Source organism: Adiantum capillus-veneris, chromosome 2 (genome assembly GCF_014529385.1).
Source record: "Adiantum capillus-veneris isolate H3 chromosome 2, ASM1452938v2, whole genome shotgun sequence".
Classification (NCBI taxonomy): Eukaryota; Viridiplantae; Streptophyta; class Polypodiopsida; order Polypodiales; family Pteridaceae; genus Adiantum; species Adiantum capillus-veneris.
In genome coordinates this window covers 109,385,309-109,401,474 of record NC_140932.1, presented here as the reverse complement: position 1 = coordinate 109,401,474, position 16,166 = coordinate 109,385,309, and positions in this window count along the sequence as shown.

Sequence of the window (16,166 nt, the reverse complement as noted above, 5' to 3'; positions counted from 1 at the left end):
CCCTGCCTCCTCACATAGGTGACTTGGCAGTGTTTGCTCAAACCATAGGTCGATCTATTGCGGAAAATATGCGTCATGCATCTGATAGAGAGCCTAGAAGTAAGACAGTACAAATTGCCAAACTCACGCAAAAATTCAATGGGGACGAAGATGCTAGGAAACACATTGAAGTGTTTGAACAAGTATGTGATTCCTTAGGGGAACGCAACGAACTACATAAGTGCAATGCCTTAAGCTTGACATTAAGTGGGAAGGCTGGAGATTGGTATAGGACCCTAAGGGTGGACGAGAAAACAATCTACCCTACCCTTCGAAGGTTGTTTCTAAAGGAGTACATACGAGAAGGTGTGCTTTGGGGTGTAGCATCTCAGCTACAGAAGGCCGAACGTAAGGAAGGAGAGTCAGTAAGGGACTTCATTAGTCGTCTAAAGCACTTAAACTCTCGTTGCCCTGTAAATGAGCGCTTCAACAATAACCAACTGCTTGATCGATTCATTCGAGGGTTGAGGAATGAAGGAATCTATAATGGACTAGTGATTAGAGGTATCACAACCTGGGAAGATGTCACTGCCAATGCAATCCAATTAGAGGACAACTTGATGATAGCAGGCATGAGGGTGTCTACTGACACGAGATCCACTAGCTCACAAGCCATTGAGTATGAACCCATGACTGCAAGGCCCATTGCCAATGAGCCAAAGGTATTTGAGACATTCTTGACAGACCTCACCAAGGCAATCCAAGAGTCTCTTAAGGATAATCGACCCCCTCAAAATAGTCACATGTATCCAAGAAGGGAGCAACAATGGTGTTCCATTTGCTTAGGTCCACATAGCACTAGTGAGTGCCCTACGTTTAGAGTAAAATTTAATGGAACTTGCAACGCATGTGGTAGGTATGGTCACCAAGCTAAGGATTGTTTAATGATCAAACGTATGATGGCAAATAGACCACCTGTAGCCTGGACGGATGCGCCTCGAGCTCCTGTATTGATGCCTGCTCCACCTGTTGAGCAACTACCGCAACACATGGTCCCTAGACCTCAAAATGTTGTACAAGCTACACCGCTACCACCTCCTGTGCTAGGACCGCAGCCCCCGCATCCAAGAGTCGCCCCTATGAACCAAGTGGGTTGCGAGCCATCTAATGCTTATGCAGATGGTTGTGAGGAGGAAATAGACACTAGTATTGCCTACGGACTTGATACATTGGAAGAATGTCCTATATACTACATGGAAGATTGTTGGGGACAAGTCAAGCCGGTTTATCAAGCTGCTGCTCTCGCATCCAGAGGTCAAAATATCAACACCCAGGCTAGGAGGCCACCTCTTCAATGCTACGAGTGTGGTGGACCACATCGAGTAGCGGAGTGCCCTATTAGGCTGCAAAAGAATGCTGCACAGATGCAAGTGAATCAAGGGAGCACGTCTGCAATGCCAATACTCACATGTAATCGTTGTGGGATAGATCACTTGATTGCCCAATGCCCCTATAACCCAAATGCGCCTAAAATCACACCCCTGAATTTGGTCGAAATTGCTAGTGTGACGTCGCCAATACCACCCGTCGCACCTGCTTATGCGATTACACGGTCCATGCTTCAAGGGCCAGGACATATCCTCGAAGAGAGAGATACCGCGTCAGTTATCCAAGCAAAGAAAAAGAAGACACGAAGGAAGAAGTCACAGAATACGGAAAATTCAAAGCCAAGTTCCAAAACAAACATAGGAACAGGAGATGACCCCGTGTATATGAATGACCTCGAGGATGATTCAGATTCAGTCGAGACAATGGAGACTAGAACCAATACCACAAAGGGAAAGACCGACAAAGAAAACCGTAACATGGAACCAAATGAAAACCGAATGAGAGAAAACCATAAGGAGCCTCTGAAAACACCACAAGTGTTTCCAAATCCAATCCAAGACCCCCAAGATAAACCGCAGGGGCAAAAAGGGAAAAATCGTAAAAGAGGATTGGGACGTACCCAAACCCAGTAGATGAGATTGAGCAGGTGAAACATCTAAGAGATTTAGTGGAGGAGACTCAAAGGAAACTAGAACAAGAACCCATGCATGTAAAAATTCATGACACAGTGTTTCCCACGCAAGTTCATCCACCCCACATGAACCATAGACCGTTAGCCATATCTAGTATCATCCAAGAAGGGAGTGAGGACGGGACATCAGAAAGTGAGCATACACCCTTCTTGTTGGAAAGGATGTTTAACGAAGGAATACCTGATCCCATTGAGGAATATGAGATTCCATCCTCACCAGTTCCTAGTCAAGGACCTACACCCTGCAAAACGCCAATGAATGTTGCCAAACTAGTGGACTTCATGTCTTCTGAGGTCCGAACCACGATCATAGCAAAGCTGTATGGAGATTCTGAGTTATTCCTTGCACTTCGAGCATTCCTTAACGGAGAGCTACGAACGGGATTACCGCAGTTTGCGCAACCAAATAGGCCTGACTCGATTATGATTGATGAGGAAAATCATGTGCAATCACTTGACTTAGATGAACACGAGTCTGTGATCGAGGTACCCATTAACGAATTAGGGCAGTATTTTAAAGGCGACGAGTCTAATGCGACCCTACCCATCACTACCAAGGGATTAACTATAAAGGGAATTCTTGATGGTGGTGCGGGAGTTAGCATCGTTACAAAAGATTGTTGGGAATCCATGGGAAAACCCCGCCTCAGTGTTACTAACATTGTGGTAAAGATGGCAAATGGTACCATAGCCAAACCTATGGGGATGCTCAAGGATCTTAAGATCAAAGTTCTAGGACACAAGGTACGACATACGTTCATTGTAATGGATTTGTCTAAACACCTTATGTCATATGAAATGATTTTAGGACGACCATTCATGAGGGAAGCACAAATGGTTCACGATTGGTCTAAAAATCATGTCTATTTGCAATTCCAAGACTCTGTCCTTAGAGTGGATTTGGTGACCGGTAAGGTACACCCCTTAGGGAGTAAAACCATTATTGATCATCGCTCTGACACCACAGTTCACTCGGCCCCACTACAATATTGTTACACTTGTAAGAAGGATACAGACATTGGCCAAGATTCTCCTTATATGGATGTGTTACCGGGTATGACGGAATCAGACAACGTAGATTGGGTCCACCTAGCATCAACCATAGACACTTGGGGAAATAGGGGGACGACCTGGGTAACACCTGAGGGGGATGAAATGCATATACCCTTAAATATGCTACAAGCAATGCATATCGCTTCCGACAAGACTCATCGTAATGTAACAAAGAAAACATACAAGTGGGTCCCTAAAGCTTCTTTAGTGACCATAGCTAGTGCTAAAAAATGGAAGCCTTGTAAGAACCGTACCACTCACTCCAAGAAATGTAAAGAAACGCTGCGTTGGATTCCTAAACGACTATTGGAAGCCCAAGGATACTATGCAGGAAATGATCAAATCTGGGTGCCCAAACGTAAAGTGTACTCTTACCTGTCACCTGGCCCATGTAAACCCAATCCTGTGGCTCCAAAACAAATTGAAAATCGCGGAAAGGAAAAAATCATGGAATGTTACACACCTGTTCTAGAGCTAGTTTGGGTACCAAAGAAAGAACGATTTGTTCCACCTAGCTCAGGAACAGGGAAATCAAATGAAGCTTCTTGCTCTTCATGTAGTTCCTATATGCAAATAGAAGCTTCGACACAACCTCCACCTACCACTGTACATATCCATCCAAGCACGAAAGAGTTTGCACCTTCCGGGGTAAGTTCACCACCTACAACAACGTTGCAAATAAAATCCTGGGAGAGTACCTTACCACCCTTACAACTTGACGAGGCACCTAGGGTAATAGAAAACTACTGGCAAAAATCCTCACCTATTACCAACTGGAACAATTGGTTTCAAAGGGTGACAAGCTCATTTCAAACGGTATGATCTACCCAAGGAAGGGGGGAGTGTTTGCTGACAGTCATCATTCATTTGTTTCCCTCTCAACCTTTTTCCCTGACCTCTCAATCTCCGATCTTAGGGAATGTATATATATAGCCTTATACTCACAAAAAAACAAAAATAGTAAAGAGCAAGAGCGCCTAGCACTGAGAGAGCACCCTATCAGATCTTACATATAAGTCCAAATTCACCGTGTCAAGTCAAGCAACACACAAAAACAACTCTTATGTTTTAAAGGCCTAACCAAATCTATCTGTCTTGTCAGAAATGGCTACTTCACCAGAGGCATGCACTTCTATTTTTGATGAAAGGTACCCCTTGTCTTTTCAACAAGTGTTCTACGTATGCTACCCTATACTTTCTTGCGAATGGGATTTGATAGAGAGCCTTGCATGTGAGAGAAATTTTGAGGAGTTAGAATGGCTGATACGTCTATGGCTAACTAGTGATCCCTACCCAGTAGCGAATATGTCTCCAATGGCACATGCTTATTCTTTTGCACAAGATGAGTATCCACGCATCACGAGGTTCTTGATTAGCATGCTTGCACAAGAGGATGATGAAGAGGAACTAATAGAGACCGAGGAAGACTATGGCCTCACGGACAACGATTTTATTTATCTAGATGATGAGGATAGAGGCCTAGCCTTAGGGTGGCCACCCGGTTTATATAATATCCTCTTTCCTTGATTCTAAAAGGGGTGACAGATAGGTAGGTTAGGGGTCTAGATGGTGTTTTGAGTTTGTTTTTTAGGAGTTTTAATTTTTCCCACTGATGTGCCTCCTGGAGGTATTCCTTTTGTTTCCTAGTGTGTACAGGAGCGTGTTGCTATTGATAGGATTTGGACCATCATGGAACCTTCAAATCAAGCGCGACCATCAACACAAACAGGTGTTTCTTATCCATTAGCATTGCCCTTATCTTTTTGCATCCATGTTTGTCTGCTTTGATTGTGATTGGTAGCATAATATTCAGCGCATTGGTTAGTATCAAACATTTAATTCAATGTAATGTTTTGTCATAATCACTTGTTTAGGTGTAAAAATCAAGCAGTCCGACTAAGCTAGTTTGACCAAGCTAGGTATTAGAAATTTTCTCTTAATACCATGGGGAATGCCTTCCTAATAAACAATGGTTACTTAGGTTCTTAATCCGATTTAGGCAGCATTGTATGAAATGTACTAGGGCTTTCTAGTGGGCTTAACCCTAGTGACCTTTAGCTTAAGTATTATAAAGGGAGTTTACTAATGTGATGAGCCTGGGGAGTGTAACAGTGTTATATGACCCCCCAAAGTTACAAAATTAAAATGATGAAAATGAACAAACAAAAAATCAAAGTGCCACACTGTAAAATTTTAAGCTGGAAGAGAAATCTCAGCTTGATTTGGTACTTCACTCACATGTATTGCCTATGGTACTAGAGCCCTAGAGGTTCCCAGTGTGGGCGCTTTTCCTTGAAAAGCAAAAAACCCAAGGCATACAAAATAAGCACACACATCATAATTGAATCACTGTGAAAAGACCTTGGGGGGTCAAAGAAAAAGTAATCAGTCAGGCGATGATTTCATGAGAAATTCCTTTTATGGTAGCTTAACTACAAAGTCTTCTAGGTATAGCCTCTAGTCAGCCCTCGAACATGAATACTTGGCTCTCGCGATTAAACAACTTAATTGACCACAGAAAATTAAGAAGCTTACCCATGGTATTAATATTCGATCTCTAGTGCCTTTCGACCGTCCAATTAGTGACCCCAGACTTGTTTAATTTTCTACCTTTACATCTGTTTATGCATTTGATTACATTGCAATTTAATGTTCATTGCTAACAAATTGTGTGAAATTCTTTGACCAATCAATTTTTCTACCTAAAACTGCATATGTTTTTTAAGAGAATGCAATTACTGTGCCAATGTTGTTTGATTTTGCAGTGACTAAAGAAGGCTAAGGACATTCATCTCAAATGCTCTTCCACCTCGACGAACCAGCTTCAACTCAATAGCTTCCGAGGACGGAATCTACATCAGGAAGGGGGGCATGTTAACCCTCACGGCTCACGGACACCCATCACCTACGATGGACGCGTATTATGTATTTGGTAGAGTCAGGTATCGGGCTTGTCGGACCAATAGGGAAAGGTAGAGTGATCGCCGATGAGAGGCGCACTTTAACTTGAACATGCTAGGGTTAGTTGGTTAAGCATGGGCGCCCAAGTGTGAATGGGGTGAGCTCCTATAAAAGCCAACTAAACCTAATTTTTACTCATTCTCTCATTTGTGCAATTGAAGAGTGCTCTTGCTCCATCTCCATCTTCTTCTTCTTCACCTCCTTGTGTGTGTGTGTGTGTGAGAGAGAGAGAGGGAGAGTGTGTGTGCGATCGAGCATTACGAAGGCACGACGGCGGCGAAGCGGTTGAGCGCGGCACGACTGCAGCTTCTTCTTCATCGCGGCGAGGAATCCACCACGAAGGCGAGCGTAGAGCGGTGAGTGACACACCCTTTGTTTTCTTGAGCTTGCTAGTTTAGGCTTGTTGTGTGCTTGGAGCCGTTTGTGGCTCGCATACGGTGTATTGGCAAGTCCCTTGCTTCGACAGTGCGGCAAGGAGCGCACAACGTCCTTACCTTGTAAGTGATCGTGAGTGTATCAAGGTGCAAATGTATGGCACGTTGCCTGTGAAGAAACATAAAAATAAAATGTTTGAAAATAACAACAACCGAGCTCATCCTTGACAAAGTAGTTAGTGCTATAGCAGAAGCGTATGCAATGATGGGTGTTGTACGTCCATTAGACTAGTATGCCATGCATACACATAAAAAAATAGAATTATAAGCCATTGGCGTCAATGACAGTCTCAACCATATGAGCCATTGGGTACGTGCCTTTCACAATTACACTGGCATGGATACATCACAGTGCGTTGTTGCGTAAATTGTGAGCTTATATCCATATAGTGCCAAAGATGTGTGCCAGTAGTAGTGATGTAAAGTCAATTAGGCCCATAAGAGAAGCCGTGCTTCACATGAAGACCAGCAAAGCACTGTGCTGTGTGCAATGGAGTCTGCCCAAGCACTTTGCTTTGCACAGCAGAGAGGTTTTCCTCAAAATGAAAAGTGAAACATAAACAAACATAACTCGAAATTGACTAACCTTGTCATCCACTTGTGGCCAGGTTTTTGATAATTCAGTTGAATCCGGCTCATAGCCATATGTACGCCTTGAGTGAGGTAGCGTATGTATCATATACACACATGTGTGATTATAAAAACTAGCAAACATCGTGGAAAATGTCCCCAAGCTCGTATGGTAATAGCATATTCCAAACGTTGGAAAAAAATGTCGGAAGAAAAACCCTACTCCACATAGGTACGCATGCACTGCTTTGATGCTCAGAGCTAACACATATTCTTGCCAATTGACAATGGTAGAACAAGAGAAAGTCGACCTGCTTGACTTAATTTTGTAGATGGAGCCTTGCTCCACCAATGTCTTGAAAAAACTCGTTGGGTCACTTTTACCGACGATGGGTAGATCTTGTTGTCATCTGATTGCTTTAATGACCGATAACTGGCCGAGAAATCAAGTCTGAGCAACTTGTTTTGACAGATTCATGGAATTGCAGTTAATGATCAGCCTTGCCGAGTACGTTGACCATACAGTCATAGGTTTATTGTTCAAGCCACAGGCCTTGCTTGTACATGCATATACTACTAAACCACTGTGTTTGCACTTAGTGTTGGTCATACTTACACCTTGCAGACATTTGTCCATCACAAACATCCCTTGGAACAAGCTCCCCTTCCACCATAAACAATGGTTGCGAAGCTTGTGTTGACTAATGCAAAAATTCTACAAAATTGAAATGAATGAGAAACATCAATTTCAAATTTATTGTACTTACAAGCCATTGAAAATGTCTATATTGGCATTGCCATCAGATAAGAAGCAGTTGTCGAAGTGGTGACCACGATGCATCATATGCATGAAAGTTCTTCAATTGCAAACATGTTATTGTAATTTTCCGCATGCCTGGCATGCTGCACCCTTGTCAAAAATGTCATGCCCTTCATAGTCTCAATCGATGCACTTCTCCCTTCACTTCCCTCAATTCTCGGTTTCTTTGTTGAGTTTGGCCTTACCTTGGCGAAGCGTGATTCACATTGAGGCTCATGGATTCCTTGTCATTTTTTCACACCCCACGTGGCATGCCTTGCATGAGTTGTGGGTTCGAGTCTCCATGGTGGGGAATCGTCTTCTTGTCGACAGGCTCTATCCTTGGTGGTTGTATCGATGCCGACTATCCTCAATTGTATCCTCGTGCTTAAGCAGTGATGGCGGCCTGTTAACCCTCACGGCACACGGACACCCCATCACCTACTACGGACGTGTATTATGTATTCGATAGAGTCAGGTACCGGGCTTGTCGGTCCAATAGGGAAAGGTAGAGTGATCGTCGATGAGAGGCGCACTTTAACTTGGACATTCAAGGGATTAGTTGGTTAAGCATGGGCGCCCAAGTGTGAATGGGGTGAGCTCCTATAAAAGCCAACTAAACCTAATTTTTACTCATTCTCTCATTTGTGCAATTGAAGAGTGCTCTTGCTCCATCTCCATCTTCTTCTTCTTCACCTCCTTGTGTGTGTGTGTGTGAGAGAGAGAGAGAGAGAGGGAGAGTGTGTGTGCGATCGAGCATTACGAAGGCACGACGGCGGCGAAGCGGTTGAGCGCGGCACGACTGCAGCTTCTTCTTCATCGCGGCGAGGAATCCACCACGAAGGCGAGCGTAGAGCGGTGAGTGACACACCCTTTGTTCTCTTGAGCTTGCTAGTTTAGGCTTGTTGTGTGCTTGGAGCCGTTTGTGGCTCGCACACGGTGTATTGGCAAGTCCCTTGCTTCGACAGTGCGGCAAGGAGCGCACATTTTTGGCGCCGCTGCCGGGGATATGCCCTACACTAAGCTCGGTTAGCACTTTACGCTTCCTTGTGGTGCAATTTCTATCATAGGAAAGGCAGGGAAGGAGTGTGTGGAGATTTCTGTTTTTTGCGTTTTTTGCATTCGCTGTCAAGTTTCAATTTCTGCTATAGTCTGCGTTTTTTCAATTTTTTGCAATTTTCTGCATTTCTGCGTTTTTCAATTTCTGTATTTTCTGCACTATAAAAAAAATGTTGAAAAAGAAAAAATTTCCGGAAATTAAAAACGCCAGTAAGCGGGCGGCGAAATTTTTCGAAAATAAAAAACGTGACTCTTAAAACGGACGGGTTGGTTTGTATAAAAGATAGATCGGGATCATTTTCCCAAGCCCAAGCCCAAGCCCAAGCCCAAGCCCAAGCCCAAGCCTAGGCCCAGGCCTCAGTCCTCAGTCTTATGATATATACTAGACTCACTCTTATATATATACCCTACTCCCTCAAGAGAGAATGAGAGCATGTGGGACAAGTCCTCCACTCTCCTCCTTTCTCTTCCCACTTGCACCCTTAGACTTTCTAGTTTGGGCCTAGTTCCCTACTGGAAATTGTGACAGTTTTAGGGATTCCGAGGGCATAGAGTAACCAAACGGAGGGCTGTAAAGCACGGCACGACCCTCTGACCGATACGCTCGTTTCGAGCTATCACACGGCCCATTCCACGACACGCTCTAAAAAATCTAGTGAAAAAACAAACAAAAAACACGCTAAAAACTAGTCACAAGGCCTCCTAGAGCAGCTTTTTGACACCTTAGGGTATCAAAAGCACATGCACTTACGCTCTGGGCGGGTGCTAGAACACGAGCATATTGAGAGTGCCTCTGTTCATACGGACACCCATTACCCATCCACGATAAGCTCTAGACCCTCAGCGGGGACACAAGGTAGCACCACCCAAGACCCTAAAATAGCCGCTAGTGATTCCTCCTCCGACTCAGAAATCATGGAAGCATACCCTACCCAAAACACTGAGAGAGAAGGCCATGCACCTCCCGAAGCTCCACAGCCTAGTACTAGTATGTTTAGCCGTTTCATGGAAACATTAGGTAGAGCTACTCGCTCGGAACCTGATGCAAATGAAGCACACGAAGGGGGTGGGGAAGTGGACTCTCCTTTCACATCGCATGTGGACCCCACACCCCCAAAGAGTGTCCATGTGGATATCCTACCAACTTCTTACCAAGAAGGCCCTGTTGAGCTGCCTCCTTCAGAAGTTCCCTCTAGAGTACCGTTGGTGACAAGTAAAACCACGGGGAGCAACATTGCTTCTACCTCACAAGAAACCGTTAACACGTCGACTCTAGAAGGATTGTTCATTAATGATCATTGGACATACGACCTCCACACTGAGGTGTTGACGGATCTACACTCTGACCACGCCTACCATGTAGGATGGATAGAGATTGTACAATCCACCTCTAGTGCCACGAGCATCGAAGATCAACAGAAAATGATCTGTAATGTTATCCATGGCATTATTCAATCAGAAAGGCAAAACCGAGGGGTAAATATACTCTCAACTGGCCCCATGAGATTTTTGGATACGAGCAAGGCTCAACAGCCTACTCTATCACAAATGGAGACTCCTCTAATGAGCCCCATGGACCCATCTTACGTCATTTCACCTGGGGTCTCTATGCAATATGAGCCTACGAGCGAAAACTTTAGCCTCCCTAACTTGGCTCAACCCTCTATTAAGGAAAACACAGTGCTCACTCCAGGGATAAGCCCGACAGAGAATGTACCGATGACATCTACGGTTAGCGCAGTGCCACTACCTAGTGTCGTAGTACCTAATATGGGGCCTCGACCATATGTGCCTCTAGCCCCTTATGCACACATGGCCCCCACACCTCCAATTGTACCACTTGCTTATGCTCCTCGAGTGCCGCTCCCTAGCCCTTATCCGAGTGGACCTATGCCCGGTTATGTTCCATATCCTGCATCATCTACACATATGCCAAGACCGGTACCCGTTCCTCTCCCACATATGATTCCAAGAGTACCTCCACCGGCCCTGCCTCCTCACATAGGTGACTTGGCAGCGTTTGCTCAAACCATAGGTCGATCTATCGCGGAAAATATGCGTCATGCATCTGATAGAGAGCCTAGAAGTAAGGCAGTACAAATTGCCAAACTCACACAAAAATTCAATGGGGATGAAGATGCTAGGAAACACATTGAAGTGTTTGAACAAGTATGTGATTCCTTAGGGGAACGCAACGAACTACATAAGTGCAATGCCTTAAGCTTGACATTAAGTGGGAAGGCTGGAGATTGGTATAGGACCCTAAGGGTGGACGAGAAAACAATCTACCCCACCCTTCGAAGGTTGTTTCTAAAGGAGTACATACGAGAAGGTGTGCTTTGGGGTGTAGCATCTCAGCTACAGAAGGCCGAACGTAAGGAAGGAGAGTCAGTAAGGGACTTCATTAGTCATCTAAAGCACTTAAACTCTCGTTGCCCTGTAAATGAGCGCTTCAACAATAACCAACTGCTTGATCGATTCATCCGAGGGTTGAGGAATGAAGGAATCTATAATGGACTAGTGATTAGAGGTATCACAACCTGGGAAGATGTCACTGCCAATGCAATCCAATTAGAGGACAACTTGATGATAGCAGGCATGAGGGTGTCTACTGACACGAGATCCACTAGCTCACAAGCCATTGAGTATGAACCCATGACTGCAAAGCCCATTGCCAATGAGCCAAAGGTATTTAAGACATTCTTGACAGACCTCACCAAGGCAATCCAAGAGTCTCTTAAGGATAATCGACCCCCTCAAAATAGTCACATGTATCCAAGAAGGGAGCAACAATGGTGTTCCATTTGCTTAGGTCCACATAGCACTAGTGAGTGCCCTACGTTTAGAGTAAAATTTAATGGAACTTGCAACGCATGTAGTAGGTATGGTCACCAAGCTAAGGATTGTTTAATGATCAAACGTATGATGGAAAATAGACCACCTGTAGCCTGGACGGATGCGCCTCGAGCTCCTGTATTGATGCCTACTCCACCTGTTGAGCAACTACCGCAACACATGGTCCCTAGACCTCAAAATGTTGTACAAGCTGCACCGCTACCACCTCCTGTGCTAGGACCGCAGCCCCCGCATCCAAGAGTTGCCCCTATGAACCAAGTGGGTTGCGAGCCATCAAATGCTTATGCAGATGGCTGTGAGGAGGAAATAGACACTAGTATTGCCTACGGACTTGATACATTGGAAGAATGTCCTATATACTATATGGAAGATTGTTGGGGACAAGTCAAGCCGGTTTATCAAGCTGCTGCTCTCGCATCCAGAGGTCAAAATATCAACACCCAGGCTAGGAGGCCACCTCTTCAATGCTACGAGTGTGGTGGACCACATCGAGTAGCGGAGTGCCCTATTAGGCTGCAAAAGAATGCTGCACAGATGCAAATGAATCAAGGGAGCACGTCTGCAATGCCAATACTCACATGTAATCGTTGTGGCATAGATCACTTGATTGCCCAATGCCCCTATAACCCAAATGCGCCTAAAATCACACCCCTGAATTTGGTCGAAATTGCTAGTGTGACATCACCAATACCACCCGTCGCACCCGCTTATGCGATTACACGGTCCATGCTTCAAGGGCCAGGCCATATCCTCGAAGAGAGAGATACCGCGTCAGTTATCCAAGCAAAGAAAAAGAAGACACGAAGGAAGAAGTCGCAGAATACGGAAAATTCAAAGCCAAGTTCCAAAACAAACATAGGAACAGGAGATGACCCCGTGTATATGAATGACCTCGAGGATGATTCAGATTCAGTCGAGACAATGGAGACTAAAACCAATACCACAAAGGGAAAGACCGACAAAGAAAACCGTAACATGGAACCAAATGAAAACCAAATAAGAGAAAATCATAAAGAGCCTCTTAAAACACCACAAGTGTTTCCAAATCCAATCCAAGACCCCCAAGATAAACCGTAGGGGCAAAAAGGGAAGAATTGTAAAAAGAAGATTGGGACGTACCCAAACCCTGTAGACGAGATTAAGCAGGTGAAACATCTAAGAGGTTTAGTGGAGGAGACTCAAAGGAAACTAGAACCAGAACCCATGCAGGTCAAAATTCATGACACAGTGTTTCCCACGCAAGTTCATCCACCCCACATGAACCATAGACCGTTAGCCATATCTAGTATCATCCCAGAAGGGAGTGAGGACGGGACATCAGAAAGTGAGCATACACCCTTCTTGTTGGAAAGGATGTTTAACGAAGGAATACCTGATCCCATTGAGGAATATGAGATTCCATCCTCACCAGTACCTAGTCAAGGACCTACACCCTGCAAAACGCCAATGAATGTTGCCAAACTAGTGGACTTCATGTCTTCTGAGGTCCGAACCACGATCATAGCAAAGCTGTATGGAGATCCTGAGTTATTCCTTGCACTTCGAGCATTCCTTAACGGAGAGCTACGAACGGGATTACCACAGTTTGCGCAACCAAATAGGCCTGACTCGATTATGATTGATGAGGAAAATCATGTGCAATCACTTGACTTAGATGGACACGAGTCTGTGATCGAGGTACCCATTAACGAATTAGGGCAATATTTTGAAGGCGACGAGTCTAATGCGACCCTACCCATCACTACCAAGGGATTAACTATAAAGGGAATTCTTGATGGTGGTGCGGGAGTTAGCATCGTTACAAAAGATTGTTGGGAATCCATGGGAAAACCCCGCCTCAGTGTTACTAACATTGTGGTAAAGATGGCAAATGGTACCATAGCCAAACCTATGGGGATGCTCAAGGATCTTAAGATCAAAGTTCTAGGACACAAGGTACGACATACGTTCATTGTAATGGATTTCTCTAAACACCTTATGTCATATGAAATGATTTTAGGACGACCATTCATAAGGGAAGCACAAATGGTTCATGATTGGTCTAAAAATCATGTCTATTTGCAATTCCAAGACTCTGTCCTTAGAGTGGATTTGGTGACTGGTAAGGTACACCCCTTAGGGAGTAAAACCATTATTGATCATCGCTCTGACACCACAGTTCACTCGGCCCCACTACAATATTGTTACACTTGTAAGAAGGATACAGACATTGGCCAAGATTCTCCTTACATGGATGTGTTACCGGGTATGACTGAGTCGGACAATGTGGATTGGGTCCACCTAGCATCAACCATAGACACTTGGGGAAATAGGGGGACGACCTGGGTAACACCTGAGGGGGATGAAATGCCTATACCCTTAAATATGCTACAAGCAATGCATATCGCTTCTGACAAGACTCATCCTAAGGTAACGAAGAAAACATACAAGTGGGTCCCTAAAGCTTCTTTAGTGACCATAGCTAGTGCTAAAAAACAGAAGTCTTGTAAGAAACGTACCACTCGCTCCAAGAAAAGTAAGAAAATGTTGCGATGGATCCCTAAACGACTATTGGAAGCCCAAGGATACTATGAAGGAAATGATCAAATCTGGGTGCCCAAACGTAAAGTGTACTCTTACCTATCACCTGACCCAAGTGAGCCCAATCCCGTAGCTCCAAAACGAATCAATGATCGTGGAAAGAAAAAATTCACAGAATGCTACACACCCGCTCCCGAGCTAGTTTGGGTACCAAAGAAAGAACGATTTGTTCCACCTAGCTCAGGAAGGGGGGAGTCCCATGAAGATTCTAGCTCCTCATGTAATACATCCATAGAGGTAAAAGATTCTACACAGCCTCCATCTATAGTAGTGGACCTCCATGAAGCTACAAAAGAATCCACACCTCCCAGTGTTCAAGAATCACCTAATGAACCACTTCAAGTTCGATCCTGGGAGAGTACCTTACCACCCTTGCAGCTTGACAAGGCACCTAGGGTAATAACAAACTACTGGCAAAAATCCTCACCTATTACCAACTGGAACAATTGGTTTCAAAGGGTGACAAGCTCATTTCAAATGGTATGATCTACCCAAGGAAGGGGGGAGTGTTTGCTGACAGTCATCATTCATTTGTTTCCCTCTCAACCTTTTTCCCTGACCTCTTAATCACCAATCTTAGGGAATGTACATATAAAGCTTTATACTCACAAAAACAAAAAATAAAGAGCAAGAGCAATTAGCAAACGAGTATGCACATTAAAGTCAAAACATTGACTCAGACCTACACATGTCACATCTGGTACAGTGAAACAGAAACCTATGCCATGAAACACCTTCGATCCTCATCACTTGAGTGATGGAGGGTAGGTAAGATTAGTACGATAGGAGTGTTTCTGTTTTAGAGTTGAGTGATTAGCAAAGATCTCTTTTCCCACTAATGTGCCTCCTGGAGGTAGTCCTTTTGTTTTCTAGTGTGTACAGGAGCGTGTTGCTATTGATAGGATTTGGACCTTCATGGAACCTTTCTCTCGTTCACACTTCAAATCAAGCGCGACCATCAACACAAACAGGTGTTTCTTGTCCATTAGCATTGCCCTTATCTTTTTGCATCCATGTTTGTCTGCTTTGATTGTGCTTGGTGGCATACTATTCAGCGCATTGGCTTAGTATCAAACATTTAATTCAATGTAATGTTTTGTCATAATCACTTGTTTAGGTTTAAAAATCAAGCAGTCCGACTAAGCTAGTTTGACCAAGTTAGGTGTTAGAGATCTTCTCTTAATACCATGGGGAATGCCTTCCTAATAAACAATGGTTACTTAGGTTCTTAATCCGATTTAGGCAACATTGTATGAAATGTACTAGGGCTTTCTAGTGGGCTTAACACTAGTGACCTTTAGCTCAAGTATTATAAAGGGAGTTTACTAATGTGATGAGCCTGGGGAATGTAACAGTGTTATATGACCTCCCAAAGTTACAAAATTAAAATGCTGAAAATGAACAAGCAAAAAATCAAAGTGCCACAATGTAAAATTTTAAGCTGGAAGAGAAATCTCAGCTTGATTTGGTACTTCACTCACATGTATCGCCTATGGTACTAGAGCCCTAGAGGTTCCCAGTGTGGGCGCTTTTCCTTGAAAAGCAAAAAACCCAAGGCATACAAAATAAGCACACACATCATAATTGAATCAATGTGAAAAGACTTTGGGGGATCAAAGAAAAAGTAATCAGTCAGGCGATGATTTCATGAGAAATTCCTTTTATGGTAGCTTAACTACAAAGTCTTCTAGGTATAGCCTCTAGTCAGCCCTCGAACATGAATACTTGGCTCTCGCGATTAAACAACTTAATTGACCACAGAAAATTAAGAAGCTTACCCATGGTATTAATATTC